Below are 14,513 nucleotides of genomic sequence, written 5' to 3' on the forward strand. Positions count from 1 at the left end.
AGTAACAAATTTAGGTAAATGCGAGCAGCCATTGGAAGCCAGTGCAAATTGATAAACAGAGGTGTGAAGTGTATTCTTTTTGGCTCATTAAAAATTTATCTTGCTGCCGCGTTCTATATTAATTGTAAAGGTTTGATAGAATTGGCTGGAAGACCTGCCAAGAGGGCATTGCAATATTCCAGCCTGGACAGAACAAGAGCTTGAACAAGGAGTTGTGCAGCATGTTTCGAAAGAAAGGGCTTGATCTTCTTGATGTTGAATAAAGCAAATCTGCAGGATCGGACAGTTTTAGCAATGTGGTCTGAGAAAGTCAGCTTATCATCAATCATAACTCCAAGGCTTCTAGCTGTTTTTGAAGGAGTTATGGTTGATGTGCCTAACTTGATGGTGAAATTGTGATGAAACGATGGGTTTGCTGGAATCACAAGCAGTTCTGTCTTGGCAAGGTTGAGTTGAAGGTGATGGTCCATCATCCAGGAAGAAATGTCTGTTAGACAAGCTGAGATGCGAATAGCAACCGTCGGATCATCAGGATGGAATGAGAGGTAGAGTTGAGTGTCATCAGCATAGCAGTGGTATGAAAAGCCATGTTTCTGAATGACAGAAACTAATGATGCCATGTAGACAGAGAAGAGAAGTGGTCCAAGAACTGAGCCCTGAGGCACCCCAGTAGTTAGATGTTGGGACTTGGACACCTCACCTCTCCAAGATACTTTGAAGGACCTATCTGATAGGTAAGACTCAAACCATTGAAGTGTGGGTCCTGAGATGCCTTTTGCCAGTAGGGTTGATAGGAGGATCTGGTGGTTAACCGTGTCAAAAGCAGCGGACAGATCAAGCAGGATAAGTACTGAAGATTTGGATTCTGCTCTTGCCAGTCTTAGAGACTTGGTTGAACACAGCTCGTTCAAGTGTTTTTGCAATGAAAGGAAGAAGGGAAACTGGTCTGTAGTTCTCTAAAAGAGATGGGTTGAGGTTGGGTTTCTTAAGTACTGGAGTTATACGTGCCTGTCTAAATGATGAGGGAAAAACGCCAGTGTGGAGGGATGTGTTGATGATGTGAGTGAGTGCAGGTACAACTGCAGGAGAAATGGCTTGAAGGAGATGAGATGGAATAGGATCAAGCGGACAACTAGTAGGGTGATTAGAAAGGATGAGTTTTGAGACTTCTGCCTCAGAGAGTGAAGATAAGGATGTAAATGAGTGTATGTTTGCTGGTGATATGAGCTTGACTGATTGTGGTGTGGAAAATTGTGCACTAATGTGTTTAATTTTATTAATGAAAAACATTGCAAAGTCGTCAGCTATTAGAGATGAAGCAGGAGGTGGAGGAGGAGGACAAAGAAGTGAGGAAAATGTTTTAAAAAGCATGCGAGAGTTAGACGAATTGTTAATTTTGTTATGGTAGTATGTCATTTTAGCAGTGGAGACATTAGCAGAGAAGGAAGATAGGAGTGACTGATACACAATTAAGTAGTATTTTTTTATTTGCGCCACACCCTTTCAGCAGCTCTAAGCTTAGAACGGTGTTCGCATAGAACATCAGATAACCAAGGGGCAGAAGGGGTGTTACGGGCTGGCCTGGAAGATAAGGGACAAACAGTGTCTAAACAAGATGTAAGAGTGGAGCAGAAAGTATCAGTAGCACTGTTAGCTTCCAAAGATGCAAACAGTTTAGGGGAAGGAACTGAAGATGAAACCATTGCAGATAGCCGGGAGGGTGAAAGTGTGCGTAAGTTACATCGAAAGATGACATGTGGAGAGGTAAGTGATGTGGCAGGGACCATGTTGAGGTTAAGAGTGAGTTGGAAGTGATCCGACGTGTGTAGTGGAGTAACCAGAACATGATCAGTAGAGCAGTGTCATGTATAAATAAGGTCCAGTTGGTTGCCTGATTTTTGAGTAGCAGTAGTTGACACTCGGTTGAGATCAAAAGAGGCAAGCAGAGCGTGGAAATCAGCAAACAGAGGTTTCTCTAGATGGATGTTGAAATCTCCAAGCATAACTAGGGGAGTACCATCCTCAGAAAAGGTTGAGAGCAACACATCTAATTCATCCAAAAAGTTACCCAGTGGTCCTGGGGGTCGATAAACAACTACAAAATGTATTTTAAAAGGGTAGGTAACAGTAACTGAATGAGATTCAAAGGAGCTGTTGATACCCAAAGATGGTAAAGAATTAAATTTCCAATCATTAGAGATGAGCAGACCAGTACCTCCACCTCTTCCAGTCAAACGGGGGGAGTGGGAAAATGAGAAAATATTGAGTGCTGCAGGTGTAGCAGTATATATACAACCCGAATTCCGGAAAAGTTGGGACGTTTTTTATATTTTAATAAAATGAAAACTAAAAGACTTTCAAATCACATGAGCCAATATTTTATTCACAATAGAACATAGATAACATAGCAAATGTTTAAACTGAGAAAGTTTACAATTTTATGCACAAAATGAGCTCATTTCAATTTTGATTTCTGCTACAGGTCTCAAAATAGTTGGGACGGGGCATGTTTACCATTGTGTAGCATCTCCTTTTCTTTTCAAAACAGTTTGAAGACGTCTGGGCATTGAGGCTATGAGTTGCTGGAGTTTTGCTGTTGGAATTTGGTCCCATTCTTGCCTTATATAGATTTCCAGCTGCTGAAGAGTTCGTGGTCGTCTTTGACGTATTTTTCGTTTAATGATGCGCCAAATGTTCTCTATAGGTGAAAGATCTGGACTGCAGGCAGGCCAGGTTAGCACCCGGACTCTTCTACGACGAAGCCATGCTGTTGTTATAGCTGCAGTATGTGGTTTTGCATTGTCCTGCTGAAATAAACAAGGCCTTCCCTGAAATAGACGTTGTTTGGAGGGAAGCATATGTTGCTCTAAAAACTTTATATACCTTTCAGCATTCACAGAGCCTTCCAAAACATGCAAGCTGCCCATACCCTATGCACTTATGCACCCCCATACCATCAGAGATGCTGGCTTTTGAACTGAACGCTGATAACATGCTGGAAGGTCTCCCTCCTCTTTAGCCCGGAGGACACGGCGCCCGTGATTTCCAACAAGAATGTCAAATTTGGACTTGTCTGACCATAAAACACTATTCCACTTTGAAATAGTCCATTTTAAATGAGCCTTGGCCCACAGGACACGACGGCGCTTCTGGACCATGTTCACATATGGCTTCCTTTTTGCATGATAGAGCTTTAGTTGGCATCTGCTGATGGCACGGCGGATTGTGTTTACCGACAGTGGTTTCTGAAAGTATTCCTGGGCCCATTTAGTAATGTCATTGACACAATCATGCCGATGAGTGATGCAGTGTCGTCTGAGAGCCCGAAGACCACGGGCATCCAATAAAGGTCTCCGGCCTTGTCCCTTACGCACAGAGATTTCTCCAGTTTCTCTGAATCTTTTGATGATGTTATGCACTGTTGATGATGAGATTTGCAAAGCCTTTGCAATTTGACGTTGAGGAACATTGTTTTTAAAGTTTTCCACAATTTTTTTACGCAGTCTTTCACAGACTGGAGAGCCTCTGCCCATCTTTACTTCTGAGAGACTCTGCTTCTCTAAGACAAAGCTTTTATAGCTAATCATGTTACAGACCTGATATCAATTAACTTAATTAATCACTAGATGTTCTCCCAGCTGAATCTTTTCAAAACTGCTTGCTTTTTTAGCCATTTGTTGCCCCCGTGCCAACTTTTTTGAGACCTGTAGCAGGCATTAAATTTTAAATGAGCTAATAAAGTGGATAAAAGTGTAAAATTTCTCAGTTTAAACATTTGCTACGTTATCTATGTTCTATTGTGAATAAAATATTGGCTCATGTGATTTGAAATTCCTATAGTTTTCATTTTATTAAAATGTAAAAAACGTCCCAACTTTTCCGGAATTCGGGTTGTATTATATATAGTATATATTATATGTATACATATAATATAAATAAAATTAACTGAAAAATTAATTTAAAATCATTGCATTATAGCAATGAAAATCAAATAAGAATCATTTATGAGAATATTGGTAATTTCAAACATTTAGTGACAAATTGGGGGAAATGTGCTTTAAGGCACAATACAATTTAAATATAGACGATGATTAAAATGCACAAATCCTTATATTCGACTTGAAAGAAAGAAAAAAACAAAGAAAAATAAAAATCCTTATAGTACTGTAATGCAGCATTGAGAATCTCAAAAAAAAAAAAAAAAAAAAAAAAAATTCAATAAGAAGAAAAAAGTCTGGAAAGTGGACAGTGATCAGTATTTGAAAGGAAAATGTGCTTTATTTCCATGTAAATAATTTCTATATATAAATAAAATAATTAAATATTTTATTTTTATTTTTTATTTTGTAATTATAAGAGTAAATCGACAGCCGAGGAAAACTAGAAGAAGTTTTCAGAAATGCATCTGTATAACACATAATCACTGTTCATACACACTACACATCTGTCATGAGCTGGAATTAGAAATAATGAATGAACATGACCAACATGCACACATACACATGCAGGAAATCGGCCTTAAAGATAGTGATCAATGCTTGAAGCGGATATGATTATATGGCCTACCACATCACTTCTTTCCACTTCCAAAATGTATGGTTATGGGTAGACCATCTCTCTGTTATTATCAACACACATCTGAATGAGGGAAGTACACAGCAGGACATACAGTTACAGTACTGTTGTGTTCTCACACAAGTGTTGTTTGATAATGCAATGAGTTAGTGTTCAGTAATGCATCGAGTTTGATTGTGCTGAAAGCATTCTGTCATGCCTGACCAATGTATGTGTTCGTCTACTGGGGTCTGAAGACAGAGAAGTGAAGTAAAAAGATTTGATAAGTTGATGTTACTTACTGTGTCGGTGTGATCTTTATCAAACGCAACAAGTACGCTGTCGATGTGTAGTTTGGGGAACAGATTGTGGTTTAGATTGTATCCTACATTATCACCTTGCTCACTGTTGCACCAACTTTTGCACACTTTATTTTGAACAGTTTCTTTAAAAAATTGTCCTTTATCCAAATACATTTGCTTAAACCATCAACACTCATATCTCAAGTCCATTAAGAACTTATACTGATGACAAATGGATGATGTAACATTAAGTCTCTCATAAGTAACAATAAACAATCAAAACGAACACACCAGCATGAGGGCTGAATCTCTGCCAACTGCACATGATATACTATATATATATATATATATATATATATATATATATACAATACAGACCAAAAGTTTGGAAGTTTGGACACACCTTCTCATTCAAAGAGTTTTCTTTATTTTCATGACTATGAAAATTGTAGAGTCACACTGAAGGCATCAAGGGCTATTTGACCAAGAAGGAGAGTGATGGGGTGCTGCGCCAGATGACCTGGCCTCCAGAGTCACCGGACCTGAACCCAATCGAGATGGTTTAGGGGTGAGCTGGACCGCAGACTGAAGGCAAAAGGGCCAACAAGTGCTAAGCATCTCTCAGGGAACTCCTTCAAGACTGTTGGAAGACAATTTCAGGTGACTACCTCTTGAAGCTCATCAAGAGAATGCCAAGAGTGTGCAAAGCAGTAATCAAAGCAAAAGGTGGCTACTTTGAAGAACCTAGAATATGACATATTTTCATACTTTTTTGTTATGTATATAATTCCATATATAATTCAACATGTGTTAATTCATAGTTTTGATGCCTTCAGTGTGAATCTACAATTTTAGTAATGAAAATAAAGAAAACTCTTTGAATGAGAAGGTGTGTCCAAACTTTTGGTCTGTACTGTGTGTGTATATATATATATATATATATATATATATATATATATATATTTATATATTGTGACGGGAGGAGCACAAGACAGACATAGTGGGCGTGGCGTCAGGCCTCGGAGAGGCTTTTATTAACAGAAAATCAAATAAAACAGGGGATAAAAGGTGGCCAAAGGGGAAGAGTGTCCAAAATAAACAGGGAATCTGGTGTCCTCGTAGTGCTGCGGGGTTCGTGTGGGTCGGGCAGTGTTCATGGAGGAAGGGTCCAGGTAAGGGTAAGAGTACTGCAGCCGCACACGCTCCCCTCTTCGGCAGTGTTGCCAGATTGGGCAGTGTCCCGCCCAATTGGGCGGTTTTGAATTTGATTGTGCGGGTAAAAATTGTCTTGGGCGGGTGGACAAAATTTGGGCTGGTTTGGGGTCAGTTTGGCAGTTTTCAAAAATATAAATTGTTTAGGCTAATTGGCTAACAAACAAGCTCTAGTGTGCATATACTGCATCCGAACAGTCATCACGTTGTTATAAACTGCAGTGCAGTGGTGCTGATGCTGATGTGAACGGTCGCGGTCGTACTTTTAGCCAATCACTAGTGATCTACAGACACACGTGATGATTCATGAGCAATAACGGATCTAATTTTAAATCTATGAACTGTATGAGTGATCATAATGCCTAAATATATGTTACATGGTAAAGAGTGGGAGAGTGTTTTAACACTCAAAACGTGAATTACACCTGTTGAGGGACACCAAGACTCTAATATTACTGCAACTCCTAAGCACAGTTAGCACAGTTAAATTATTTAATTTATAACATAATCTATTTATATCTAATCTATATCTAAACGATCTTGTCTTTTATCTTTTAAACAGTACAGATTGGTATATCTTCTTAGTTTTGACTGTGCAAATGTAATGTTCTACAATACGAACTTCACAAAAGACTAAAGCCCCTATTAGGGTGGTATTGTTTCTCATGTGGACCGCTGTGAAAATAAATTTACATACCACCTCAGTGATAAACTCATGGATTCGGATGGCGATTATTGTTGTTGTTGTTAATTTTCATACAGTATTTATCAATGAATGACAACACATTTTTGACTGTTATATGTGTCACAGGTCGGAGCGGACCACAGATGTCGTGAGTCACGCCCCTCCCTAGTTTCCACCTCGAGGAGGTCCCAAGAACACCCCAATGACCAGACACACGAGAGACGGTAAGTAAGTATTAAAACAGCTTTATTAAATTACTAAAAAAGGTATAGGGAAGGGAGGGGGGAGGGAGGCTAAAATCCAACTCTCCAATTGGTGGAGTATCAGTCTCGATTCTCTTAGACTCCGTCACGGGAGATCTCGGTAAGTCCTTCACTCCTCTTTCCTTCTGGCTATGTGACGACAATCAGCTTATTCACAAGTGCCCCTTTGTTCTAGCTTGCAGGACAGCTGCCCGGGGCCCTCTCCTTTTCCTGGACGTATCAGATACAAGTGGTAAGTATTTAGAGTTTGAATGCACGGTGGATACCTGCTGCTTCCCGTGGCAAACTCCAAGGCGGCCCAGCGGGTTGGACTCCCAGTCGTCCAGATGCTGGTGGAGCTGCACAATGGCTGTCGGGACCAGACTGAGACCGTACTGGTAAGTGTACGGGAGGTGTTTGCGGTTTCTGTATCCTGAGTAACGGGTCGACGTACAGGTAGACACTTCAAAGGGACCTGCTAGATCTGCACAAGAACATACAAGTAAGTATGACAGGACTGGACATGGACGGTGGACAGAGGGGCCACTGGCTCTTTGCTCGGGGCACAGGTAAGTCTGTAGGAAAGACAACTGAGGCTTCACTTGGGCATACAGGCGAACGTACAACACAATATGCTGCTTTAGCTTTGGGCATAGGGTAAGTACATCAAAGGTAGCTGGGACTTCACTCTGGGAATACAGGCGAATGTACAACACAATATGCTGGCTTTAGCTTTAGGCATAAGGTAAGTACATCAAAGGTAACTGGGACTTCACTCTGGGCATTCAGGCGAATGTACAACACAATATGCTGGCTTTAGCATTGGGCATAAGGTAGGTACATCAAAGGTAACTGGGACTTCACTCTGGGCATTCAGGCGAATGTACAACACAATATGCTGGCTTTAGCTTTGGGCAATAGCTTACGGTGAATATACAGGGAAGCAGAAAGGGATGTTACTCACACCTTTTGGGGAAATAGACGTCAGGCGTTCCTTTTCTGAGGTTTTACCAACTGCTGAGAGAGATGCGGGTCGAAAACTGCTGCTGCGTTGGGCCGAACACGGCCTCCGCTGATGTCACACACAGGTAAGTTGTTACACCCAGGGTGTGCTACACTGGGTAGGTCGGACGCTTCCCTGTCCTTTCTGCCAACCAACAGGGCGAGTCTTCTAGACAGGGGCGAACGTTTGAAGAACTCCACAGCAGGTAATAATACACACACAGCTGATTTCCTCCTCCAGCAGCCAACTCCTCACCATTAATACTTCCCACTATATCCACACTGTTCTTACTTGAATTTGTTTCCCACCTCCGTTACGTGGGGTAGAAGGGTCAGGATGTCATCGACGGCATCTAATTAGAGAGGTTGTTTTCTTCGCCCGCCTCAGTACTCACTTCCTCCACAGGATTTCGTCGGGCCTGAAAGGTGGTTTTTGACGACACAAATACAGCACAACACTGCAATTTTCAAGTGTATACACTCACAGCAAAGGACAAAGGCTCACCCACTGCACTCCACACACTCTTGGTGAATTTAGGGTCAAACCCCCCGTCTGACCAAAGACTCATCCTGGAAATCGTGAGAACACTGATGCAAAGAATATTCAGATTTAAACGTCTCCGCCACGACACCCCAACGTCTTCTCTCACTCCTGGTCCCGGCTCACCCACAATCCTCCTCCACGGTGGGGCCGCTCACTTACTATGCCAAAAACTCACAAAAAGGCTCACAGATAGTTCACTCCAGATAATTATGCTGCTGTACGATGGTTTGGAGTACTCACACCGTTACTAACACGAGGTCTCCTTTCCCTCTTCTTTCCAGCTCCTGGATACTTCTCCTGCTGCCACGTGACCTGTCCAAAAAGGGGCTCCTTCAGCGATATTTCCGGCGAGTCTTCCTGTTCTCAACCACTCAGAATTCGTTACACATGTCCATAGAGCATTTCACAGTTAGATAGACATCCCAATATACTCAGCCCGGTTTCTGTTTCTGCCATACATATGTTTTTCGAGGGTATCGGTAAATCAATTGTAAATCAATCAAATGTTTTGACGGTGACTGCTTGCATAACCTATTTTAATCATATTCGGTAATTGTCTTTAATGTATTTGTCACCATTTGATCCATGGGAAATTTATCTAACGTTATTATTTAGTTTTAAGGAGTTGAAATGGCTCTTAACACCTTTGACTGACATGTTGAATCACATTATTTTGTTTTTTGTATTTAAATTTTGTATTTAAGTTTTGGGCGGTTTTTTGTTGGAGTGGGCGGGTTTTTGTGAGCTTTTGGGCTGGAAATCGTCCATCCAATCTGGCAACACTGCTCTTCGGTCCGGGGCGCGAGGGGCGGCGGCATCCTCTAGCGGCCGCATCACTCTCGTTGGCCGTCGGCCGTGTAAACGGGTGCGGTTCCCATCCGGATCGCGGGTCCGGCAGCTCACGTCTCTGGTGACTGGTGGTGCGGGAGTCCCTCAACGCACCCTTCCTGGACCCATGAGGACACCAGTGTGCATGCACGGGGAAGAGACCGGTCTCCCGAGGAGAGGTGCGTTGGGCTTTTAAACAGCGGCGGTGATGAGGCTCCATTCAGGTGTGCCCCATCACACGCCGCCCTGACTCGTCCAGCGCCCCTCCTCTCACGCACCCACTCCAATCGGGAGCCTGGTGAAGGCCGGCGATTTAGGACGTGGTGCCGGTGAAAATCAGGGAGGAGGCAGCTGACTCGTCACAATATATATATATATACAGTGTTGGGGAGTAACTAGTTACATGTAACTTAATTACGTAATTTAATTACAAAATAAATGTAACTGTAATCAGTTACAGTTTCTAAGAAAAAAGGAGTAATTAAATTACAGTTACTTCTGAAAATTTTAAAGATTACAGTGGGGATTACATTTGAATATTTACACACATCCACATACAGATGTAATTGATTTCTTTCCCAAATTGAACTGACTATTCTGAGACGTACGGCCCTATAATTTCCGCGATGCAGAAACATAGTCTGGTTAGTAGAATCCAGTAATAAAAACGGGATTGCTATTGCCTAACACGGACGGAATATGCCACATTTTGGACAAATATATCAAAAGTACACTTGAATCAAAGCATATGCAAAGTTTTAATATTTGCTATAAATTCAGAGACGAAGGTTACTGTTGTTAAACCATGCCACAAATTTACATATTTATTTATTTAAAAATAAATACAAATGGTAATCCATTTGCAATAATAATAATTAAAAAAAACATGGTTACTGTAGGCTACTGTTACGTAATAAAAGCAGTTAAATTTTGTGAGGGAAAAACATGACTCATGTTCAGTATTAGGATTTTATATTGTAGTGATGCACTCAATTTGACATGTAGGCAATTTAGAAAGTATAGTTTTGTTAAATCTTGAGTGTTAAAGTCATGAGGTAGATGGATAACAGGGCAAAATAAAGAGACTGAAAAGAAAAAAGAAATGAAGTGAAGGTGAAGTTGAGGAGAGAACTTTTAATTATTTTGCATGTCCCCAAACTAAAGATTTAAATCTTTTTTTATATCAGGTCCATACAAAAAATAGTGTTGTCCATGAATTTGTTTGTATGAGTTTGAGATTTCCCGGTCTGAAATTTATCCCAGTCCGCCCCATGTGGAAATTAATGAAGCAGACATGCAGACATGTGTTCAAATTTGATCATCTTAATTCAAGTGATGAAGGATGGTGAAAGTCTGACAGTATTGAGCACTGCTGTAAGGTTAAACCTGAATGGTGTAAATGTTTGAAGATGATTAACAGTTGCAAATAAACATTAATTGGAGATTTTGAAAAGTAATCAAAAAGTAACCAAAAGTAATTAGTTACATTACTTTAATAAAGTAATTGAAAAAGTTACACTACTATTACATTTTAAATAGGGTAACTTGTAATCTGTAACCTATTACATTTCCAAAGTAACCTTCCCAACACTGTATATATATATATATATATATATATATATATATATGAAGCCCTTAATGAGGATGATGATGATAAATCTAACTTGAAGTCTCTTGTATGTAACAATAAACAGTCAAACTGAACAGTCATCAACTTGAAGGATTGAATGCTTCTTTTCACTCAGTCAAGCACTTTTTTAGATGGTTCACTGTAAATCATGATGTTTATGGTCATGATAAGGAATGTGCACTAGAAAAATGCATTAGGATACTGCTAAGATCCAAAGCCAAGTCTCTAATTTTCTGAAACATAAAATTGCATATGTGACACATTGTTTTATGTTAACATTTTCTTAACAGAACAAATAAAGCAGTATTCTGTTTGTTCAAGCCATCATCTGTTTAAGTCATCAGACATGTGGCTCAGTTTACATGGCTGAATAAACAGCTGACGTGACAAGAAAACAACGGCAATAATCTTGATCCACAGTACTTGCTCAACAGTTTCAAACTCAAACTGCACGTGTCCTTGTGTGAGGTGCATTTGGTCCAAAGTAAACACAACATTGTAGAATTCATAGTTTTCACGTGACGTCACACCCTTACAGGAATGCCCACATGGAGGGCAATACAAGGCTTTCCTCCACTGACCACCAGTTATTTTTACAAGGTTTGCAAAACTATGAATATCTCCCTCAGGGTTACCTGTCAGAAGGTGGTAATCCAGCACCAGGAAACACGTCTCATGTGTCGCGCAGGGATAATTGTTTTTGGTGTTATTTTTTAAATGAAATGCTGTGCTAACCAACTCAAGAAACAGCATTGAGTAGCATTGTAGGTGTTATAAGTGTTATAGGTTTTTATTATGAATTAATGATATGCAACTTCTATCAATGTAACTGATTATATATATATAGCATTTATATATCATAATTTTATGCATTATTAATATCATATGTCTTACGCATTTGGCAGATACATGTCAAGTAACACACTGAATTAAACATTACATTTTGATGTGGTAAGAATGTCCAACTAGCAAAATATGTTCTAAGAACTTTTTTAAAAACATTCCCATCAGGTTATGAAAATGTTATTTTTAATGTTTATTTATTTTTATTTTTTTATTTTGTTTTGTGTATAACATTAGCTAGGGCCTGAGCACCGTAGTGTGAGGACCCTTTTGGAATTACTGCATTTATTATTATTATTATTTGGGCCCATGCACTGATGGTTTAATGACCCTACTGGAATTGAAAAAGTTTATTTTCCTTTCATTCTCCAAAACGAATCGCATTTTTTGAGGGCGTAAACATGCTCAAAAACTTGTGAAACTTTGCACACATGCCAGAAGTGGCGAAAATTTACATCTGATATAAGTTTCAGTGCCCCTTGAATGTATGTTTTAAGTACATGTATTAAATACAGTAGACAGTTGTAAGGTGTTGTATTTTAACGAATGCCTCCAAGACAGGCACGTGCACAGGTAGGGCTTAACCTGTGCAGAGCACATTCTCGAGGTCGGACATCCGGGACTTTTACTCCCATAATGCACTGCGCGCGCATAGCAACCGCGGCGAAGGGTAAAACAAACAAGCGCTCGCCATTAAGCAACACGAAGCGGAAGACAAACAAGCGCAAAACTGCCGAGAATCATGCCTAAAAACTGTTGTGTTGTTAGTTGCACAAACAACAGCGTAAAGAGGAGTGACCTCTCATTTTATATGATACCTAGCAAGGCAACTGAGCCAGAAAGGAGAGAGAAATGGCTCCAGGCTATTGGACGAGGTGTTACATCACACAGCACAAAATCACACAGACCTGTTGCTATGCAGGTCACATGATTTGTGACGTAACGCCGACCAAGAGAATGCCCTTTTTGCCCTTACACTACGAAGTGCCCTTTTTTTGGTGGTGTTTTTTTTTTTTTTTTTTTTTTTTTAATCAATGCTATTGGTCACCCTTTACGCCTGTCTGTCTGTTTTACAAATATTTAGCAAATGAAAGTTCTTAAAACGAGCTTGTGTAAATCTTATTCGATCCTCAAGCTGTCAGTAAGCTGATAACTTATGAAGGTAAATCAGTAGCAAAACTCGAGAGGTTGAAGATCTGATTGTGAGAACTTGTCATATTAATATTTGTATTTGTAAGTTAAAATTTACACTCACAGCTCTGATGTGAAAAGCTGAATCTTTTAATTTGCACACACAGACAATGATCAAAACACCCGTTTTTTGAATTGGAAGTTGTAGATTAATAGATACAAATGTGTAGAATGACATTCACACAAAGAAAATGACATACACACATGTTTACAACATATTTACTTTTGTACTTTACTTCAGTTTCGCTGCACAACGTCAAGTCGGCACTTACAACCCCTCAGATCTGGAAGTACAAGTTCAAATCCTAGCGCTCTGACTTTTGCTACTCTTTTTGTGGTATTCTGTTGCAAAACTCACTTTTGCACTTGTATATGCAGATGTGAGAGAGCAGAGCCGGGGGCGGGGCTTTGGTGCGAATGAAGACATTTTATTGGTCGATGCCCGACCAATGAACAACGCCAATTGTTTTCACTGAATATCCTTAGCTTTGACAGGATTTTAAGACACTGCATTCATTTTGCCATTCAGGTATTATCTAGTAGACAAATAATGCAACATATTTTATATGTATATCCCACTGCATATTACAGAGTAAACTCGCTGTACCAGAACATGCTTTGATCTCACCGCCACGCAGTCACGTGGTTCATGGAGCTATCAATAGTACTAAACTAAGCCACGCAGTCCCGTGGTTCATGGAGCTATCAATAGTACTAAACTAAACGTTTTGTCAATATGCTTGAAATGCATTAATTGGGACAGACAGCAGTTTCATTATATTTGCAGCGATTTCAAATATAATGAAACTGCTGTCTGTCCCAATTAATACATTTCAAGCATATTGACAAAACGTTTAGTTTAGTACTATTGATAGCTCCATGAACCACGTGACTGCGTGGCGGTGAGATCAAAGCATGTTCTGGTACAGCGAGTTTACTCTGTAATATGCAGTGGGATATACATATAAAATATGTTGAAAAAAAAGTGAAGTGACATTCAGCCAAGTATGGTGACCCATACTCAGAATTTGTGCTCTGCATTTAACCCATCCGAAATGCACACACACAGAGCAGTGAACACACACACACACACACTGTGAGCACACACCCGGAGCAGTGGGCAGCCATTTATGCTGCGGCGCCCGGGGAGCAGTTGGGGGTTCGATGCCTTGCTCAAGGGCACCTAAGTCGTGGTATTGAAGGTGGAGAGAGAACTGTACATGCACACCCCCCACCCACAATTCCTGCCAGCCCGGGACTCGAACTCACAACCTTTCGATTGGGAGTCCGACTCTCTAACCATTAGGCCACGACTTCCCCCATTGCATTATTTGTCTACTAGATAATACCTGAATGGCAAAATGAATGCAGTGTCTTAAAATCCTGTCAAAGCTAAGGATATTCAGTGAAAACAATTGGCGTTGTTTATTGGTCGGGCATCGACCAATAAAATGTCTTCATTCGCACCAAAGCCCCGCCC

General features: G+C 40.3%; 1 protein-coding gene and 1 long non-coding RNA gene across 2 annotated transcripts in view; one reads left to right on the top strand and one right to left on the bottom strand.

Moving 5' to 3' along the window:
• The window catches only part of LOC132142418 (uncharacterized), a 1,026,371-nt gene that overhangs the window by 769,668 nt on the left and 242,190 nt on the right, over positions 1-14,513 (top strand). The gene's annotated exons all lie outside the window — the stretch shown is intronic.
• Positions 1-14,513, bottom strand: part of LOC132142091 (uncharacterized) — a 52,528-nt gene that overhangs the window by 2,386 nt on the left and 35,629 nt on the right. The window lies entirely within an intron of this gene.

The sequence above is a fragment of the Carassius carassius genome, chromosome 6 (genome assembly GCF_963082965.1).
Source record: "Carassius carassius chromosome 6, fCarCar2.1, whole genome shotgun sequence".
Lineage (NCBI taxonomy): Eukaryota > Metazoa > Chordata > Actinopteri > Cypriniformes > Cyprinidae > Carassius > Carassius carassius.